The sequence below is a fragment of the Apis mellifera genome, unplaced genomic scaffold, assembly GCF_003254395.2.
Source record: "Apis mellifera strain DH4 unplaced genomic scaffold, Amel_HAv3.1 GroupUN_20, whole genome shotgun sequence".
In the NCBI taxonomy this organism is placed as follows: domain Eukaryota; kingdom Metazoa; phylum Arthropoda; class Insecta; order Hymenoptera; family Apidae; genus Apis; species Apis mellifera.
In genome coordinates, this window is record NW_020555894.1 from 3,785 (window position 1) to 10,868 (window position 7,084).

Sequence of the window (7,084 nt, forward strand, 5' to 3'; positions counted from 1 at the left end):
AATATTACATATACTGGATTGTATGTAAAATTTTTACAATATTTTAAGCTCTCTCTAATTGCAATTCTTGCTATAAATTAATTATGTAATTTCTTTTTTTCGCTTTAAGTGAAATGAGAATATTTTTGTTACGTGTTATAAATTTAAAATTTACATTACTATTAATTATAATAAATAAATTGAGATAAATGAAAATAATATTTAGGTATAAATTAAGCTTCATTGTTGTCACAACATTGTTGTGAGATTAATAATTGCGAGCGATAAATTGTAAAACTAATTTAAATAATCATTTCATTCTGAATTAATTTTTCTTTTCAGATTTATTTAATTTTTATTTTTTTCTTTTTCTTTTATTATTTTCTTAATTTATTTAACATTAATTATTAATTATAATTCATTTCGATCAATTATTTATATTTTACATTTTTCGAATTCATTCATATTAATTATTAATTTTAATGTTTCCTTCGAAAATTTTCCAAAAATAAATTTTTAAAAATCAATATCATACTAAGAACTAGGCAGTATCTCTAAATCCAGAAAATTGTGCCAATTTTCCTTTAGATATTCTGGTCTAGACTGGACTTCAGCTACAACTTCATTACACCTCTATCGGAGACATCGTGAGATCGTCGCTAGATCATCGTGGAATCGTCGCTAGATCACCGTGCGAACGTCGTAGGATCGATGCTAAATCATCGCGAGATCATCGTGGGATGCGTACATCGTGCATTTGGTACAAGAACACACCCTCTAATTTCGAACAAAATATAAAATTCTCTATATTTCTTAATTTATCGATTTTATATAGCTAGTATTACTATCTTTATATAGTTAGTATTATTATCTTTTTATCAATTATTCTCCAAATCTAATTCGAGTCACTGTCCATCAATCATCACGCAACAATTGCACGATTTCATCGGATGATTGATGCTCTAATTCCGATGACCAGTGGAATATTTCGAAGGTCCACGATTGATATCTTTGGATACCAATTAATGACAGGTTCTATACGTTGAATGCAATCTTTTGAAAATCGGCCTCAGTGGTTCTAGAATGACTTCCTTGAGTTCCTTCCTGTGGTCGTCGTGGACATCATGCATACAACTACAATGCCGATATTCATTTCATGAGTCAAATAACTCAATTGATATAAGCTGTTATAAAGATGATAGTAACTCGAACTGATTCTTTTATTCTTTCCCCTAGATTTAAATTTAACATTAATATTTAAATATGAGTTTAATTTCATTTTACGTTTTTCATGAATAATATTTTTAATTATGATAAATATTCTTATTATATCTCAACATTTATTTTAAACGTAGAAGAAGAATAAAAATAATAATGTTAGATTCTATCTATTTTAATTTTAACAACAGAAGGAGAAAAATGAATATTATAATCTGATTTAGTCTGTTGGATGTTCCAAGTTTTGTATTTTACTATCATTATATTTTTAGATATACATTATACTGAGGACCAAAAATTCCTATATCTAATAACCAAATTTCTTGTTTCGTTTCATTATCTAGATTTAAAGATAGAATAGTCTTAAAGTTAACGGTTGTGCTTCTGCATAATGTCTTAAGGCTGTCTATATATGTTGACAGTATGCAGTGGCAAGTATATTGGATGAATTTTTCTTTATAAAAAAAAAAAAAAAAAAAAAGAATATTGATACATTTATTACATAAAAATTATTGGTGTTAATATTTGCCTTATTCCAATATATATATATTCTAATATATATAGAGTTTAATTTTCAATTTTATGATTTTAGGGAAACTTAGACAACATTTAAGAACAAAACTAGAGTCAAAATTTTCACCACTTTCACAAGAAAACACAATGCAGTGAATTCTAATGAAACGACTATTGTCATTTCATTATAAATTGTGCATTTTAAATTGTGCAATTTATTATGACAATTGAACAAATACACGATTACATGGATCATTATCTCGATTTTATCTTTTACAGAAAAAAATTGAATAATTGTGCCCGTAATAAGATTATATGTGCTTCAGAGTTGATGAATTCTCTTTTTCCACCAAGTTCTTTAAATACTGCAAGATAGTATTTTTCTAATTATATAGTATAATTTTAAAAAATATAATCTTCAAAATAAGAAAATTATAAAAATTAAGATTGGAGAGAAACTATATCCGAGATTTATATTTACTTATGTTCTAAAGTAACTCTTAATTTTATAATACAAATTGGTAAAAGTATTCTACAAAAAAATAGTTAAATTATTTACATTTTCAAATTAAACAAACAAAGAAAACTAAAGAAAACTAGAACACTTCACTAAGCACTTATTAAAATGTTTATTACTTCAAATCATTGATTTGAATTTTTTTTTTTTATTTCTTTTTACTGTCAAATTTTCAATTTTCATATAGGTTAAAATCACTAAGATATTATATATTATTTCGTATTATTTGTAGCAATCTTTTAAATTATGTATTAAATTTATTTATATTTTTATAATTTATATTTTATAACGTATTTTTAAATATATTATTAATATGAATGTATATTATGTATAATCAAATATATATATATATATATATATATATATTATTCTAAAAAATATAAATTCACAGAATATCATTTAGAAAATAATTAAATGTGACAACAAAAACGATATTTAAATTAAATAACCTAAAAGTATTTTAGCTCTTCTACAACAACATTCGATTTAAATTATTATATATATATTTATAGTATATCAATCACATTGTTATAATTAACTTAATGTTCCACACCTGTTAACAATATTATTTTAATTATTTTAATTGTCATAACACTGATATATATTTAGTTCTAATAAATTAATTAACAAATATATGGTATCATGAATTTATTTATCGAACAGATAATATTAACAGACGATATACATGACCGTTATTCATAAAAATATAAATAATTTATATTATCAAAAATCTTTATCTTTCTTTTATTTTCACCTTTATATAATGCATACTATATATATGTACATATATATATATATATATATATATACATACAAACACATTTATATTGTTGCTTTCATATGTACATATACACACGCATACACACACAACAAATTAGATCAATCTTTAAGTTTTTTAAATTAATTTAGATAATATATCTGAACGAAATACTTCTTTTAATGTAAATATAATCCACTCTGAGTAAAAAATTTATTTCTTTTTTCATTATTAACTTGTTAATAAAAATTTTACCTATACAATTAATCGCAGAAGTTTTCATACACTTTATACAAATTCAGTTGAATTTACGTTATCGAAATCAACGATAATTTTCTTTTATATGAAACTATATGAATTGCGATTCATATAATAATATGAAATCATTTTTTTTATTATCATTTCAATATCATTTCAAAGCAGTGAAATCAATTTTTCAAGTTTCAATATTATTTTCCTTTCTTTACATACTTTTATTTCGTCATCATTCAAGATAAAACAAAATTTTAAATTATAAAATATTGAATTCTATCATCTATTCTATCGGAGATGGAATAAAATATATTTTCAGAAGAAATTGTATTACAATATTCAAAACATGGAAAAATGAGAATTGAGATACTCAAAGAAATTTTTTGTACAAAAATAAATTATTTTATACATAAAATTTAATATATTGCTATATATAAATTTTCATTGAAATCAAATCTTTCATAATAATTTAATTTTTTTACAAGATAATGTAAAAAATTTTTGATTGACTCTATATTAAATTATGTAAGATCTCGAATAGTCAAACTAATAGCAGTAATACCAGTAGTCTAAGTGTTCAATATAATTTTTTAGATAATCCAATAATTTATATTATCCTATTTAATGTGAAACATGATAGTTTTACTGTATATTACCCGTTTATATATATACGTATATATATTTATATTTATATGTACATATATATTCGTTTCAATCATTTCTTTCAACTTTTTGATCTCTTTTCCTTCTTACCTATCAAATTATTTCTCAAATTGCTAGTACCATTGCATTTCTTTTTCTTTTTTTTTTTTTTTTTTCAATGCTTCTAAATACATAGGAATACTGTTAACGAAGATATCCTCAGATTTATATTTATTTTCGCTCATAAATTTATCTTCAATTTTTATCCATGACTCATTTCTTCAATTACATATCGCTTACCATATCATTTTCAAACTTCTATTTAATTTCACCGTGCCAATCTCTATCATTGCCTATCATTGAATATTAATGTTAAATATAAAAATATAAATAGATATCATATTATTCTCTAATACGGAACGATCACATCCAACTTCAAAATTTTCAATGATACTGTATGGTAAAATTGTAGATTCTACATTGAGTCCTTGAATCCAAATCTATTTCCATTTAAATTTTCAAGTGTTAAAGTATCATCTCGAAACATCTGTATCTGCATCATGTAATTAAATTATCGAGATTTAAAATTTTATTTAAATAATATGAATATTTCGTAAAAATATTTCACACCAATCTTCTTACCAATGCTTTACCATTTTATCTTGTTATATTATCATCTTGTGATACGTGATACGTTAATGTTAATGTTCTTTTGATACGCTTAAATCATTTTCATCTAAATTAATATTCACAAATTTCAATTCTTCTGAAAACAAAATTATCATTGCATTTAGCAAATACACAAATCAAAAAGCATAAAAATGTATGTAAAAATGTACGTTTACTATAATCATAGAAGAAAAACAAAAATAATGATGTTAGATTCTGTCTGTTTTAATTTTCTAATGAAAAGAGAAAAATGAATATTTTAACCTGATGGATGTTTAATCCAAGCTTAGTATTTTACGGTCATTATATTTTTAGATACATGTTGTATCAAAGGACCAAAAGTTCCTATATCTGATAACCAAATTTCTTACTTCGTTTCATTACGTTTAAAGATGATAGAATAGAATGGCTTTAAAGTTAACGATCGTGCTTCTGCATAATATCTTGAAATTGCCCATCTTGAAGTGTGTACATTGACAGTATGTGCAGTGACAGTGTGCATATTGGATGAATTTTTTCCTTATAAAAAAGAAAAAAAAAATATTGATATATTTATTACATAAAAATCATTGACATTAATATTTGTCTTATTCCAATTATATATATATATATATACAGAATTCAATTTTTAATTTTACGATTTAAGGAAAACTTACACATTTAAGAAGACTAGAGTCAAATCTTCCTTCACTATTTTCATTTCAAAGAAACACAATGCAGTGGATTCTAATGATACGAGTGTTGTCATTTCATTACAAATTATTACAAATTTATTAATGGCAATTAAACAAATCCATACGATATTACCTCGGATCTTTATCTCGATTTTATCTTCTACAGACAAAAGTTGAGCAATTGTGCTTGTTCCTGAGTTTTTGCTTCCTTTACATGTGCTTCGGTTCCTGAATTTTCTTTTTTTAACAGGTTCTTTAAATATTCCATCACAGTATTTATTTTTACAACACAAACCATGAGATTAGACCATTATAATTTTCACAATGTGGAATATTTATACATTGTCCATTTCTACCTAATACGGTTAAATAATATTATTCTTTATTAGTAATATGCACAATTAAATCTTTTTATGGAATAAAATATATTTAAACTGGATTATTATTATTAAGAATGTTTATCAATATAATTAAATACAAAAATTATTATGAGTTTAAATATTTCTACATTATTATATTTCTTCTACTTGAATCCTTTAAATTTAAAAAGTATAATCTTCAAAATAACAAAATTATGAAAATTAAGATTGTAAAGATACTATATGTGAGATTTATATTTATTTATGTTCTAAAATTCTATTATATAAACAATTGTTAATTTTATAATACAAATTGGTAAAAATATTCCATAGAAAAATAGTTAAATTATTTACACTTTCACACTTTCAAAATAAAGAAAACTAAAACACTTCACTAAGCACTCATAAAAATATTTATTGTTTCATACCATTGATTTTCCTTTTTTATTTCTTTTTACTCATGAATTGTCAACTTTCATATAGGATATAATCATTAAGGTTACGTAAAATTGTTTCGTATTATTCATACCAATTTTTTGAAATTATGCATTAAATTTATTTATATTTTTATAAATTATATTTTAAATATATTTTAATAATATGTGTGTATATCTATATATATACGAATTTATATGATTTACAAAATATAAATTCACAGAATATCTATTAGAAAATAACGTGATTAAACGTGACGGCAAAAACGATATTTAAATTAAATAATCTAAACATATTTTAACTCCTCTATAACAATATTCGATTTAAAGTATTTTATATATATATTTACAGTATATTAATCACATTGTTATAAATTAAAATAACGTGCCACACCTGTTAACAATATTATTCTTAATTATTTTAATTGTCATAATTTTGATATATATTTACTTCTAATAAATGTATGGTATCACGAATTTATTTAAACAAACAAATACTAATATTACCAGACGATATATATGACAGATTTTCATAAAAATATAAATTATTTATATTATCAAAAATCTTTATCTTTCTTTAATTTTCACCTTTATAAAAAGATACAATGCATACTATATACACATTTATACTGTATTCTTTCACATTCACACATACATATATATATATATATATATATATATATATATATATATATATATAAACACATCAAATTAAATCGATCTTTAATTTCTTTAAATTAATTTAGATAATATGTCTCAACGAAATACTTCTTTTAATGTAAATACAATCCACTTTGTGTAAAATATATTTATTTTTTCATTATTAACTTGTTAATAAGAATATTATATATACATTTAGTCGCAGTTTTTACACAAATTCAATTGAATTTGTGTTATCGAAATTAATGATAATTTTGTTTTATATGAAATATTAAGAGTATAATAATATATATATATATATATATATATATATATATATATATATATTTATTCGTATATATTTATATATAAATATATACGAATATATAATTATTTAAATATATTTAAATAAATATGCTCATTAATATTTA

At 22.0% G+C, this 7,084-nt stretch overlaps 1 long non-coding RNA gene across 6 annotated transcripts; it reads right to left on the bottom strand.

Annotated features, from left to right (window-relative positions):
- Positions 1–4,026: 4,026 nt before the first annotated feature.
- Positions 4,027–6,630, bottom strand: LOC113219373. 6 transcript variants are annotated; one of them, XR_003306440.1, is made up of 6 exons: positions 6,522–6,630; positions 5,355–5,577; positions 5,204–5,273; positions 4,919–5,066; positions 4,521–4,644; positions 4,027–4,431 (listed from the first exon to the last, which is right to left on the bottom strand). It is a non-coding gene; the product is annotated as an uncharacterized LOC113219373 (long non-coding RNA). The 6 variants fall into 6 exon arrangements; XR_003306444.1 differs by lacking the exon at positions 6,522–6,630 and adding an exon at positions 6,009–6,297 and having other exon boundaries at positions 4,521–4,641; XR_003306439.1 differs by lacking the exon at positions 6,522–6,630 and adding an exon at positions 6,009–6,297.
- Between the last annotated feature and the right edge of the window lie 454 nt (positions 6,631–7,084).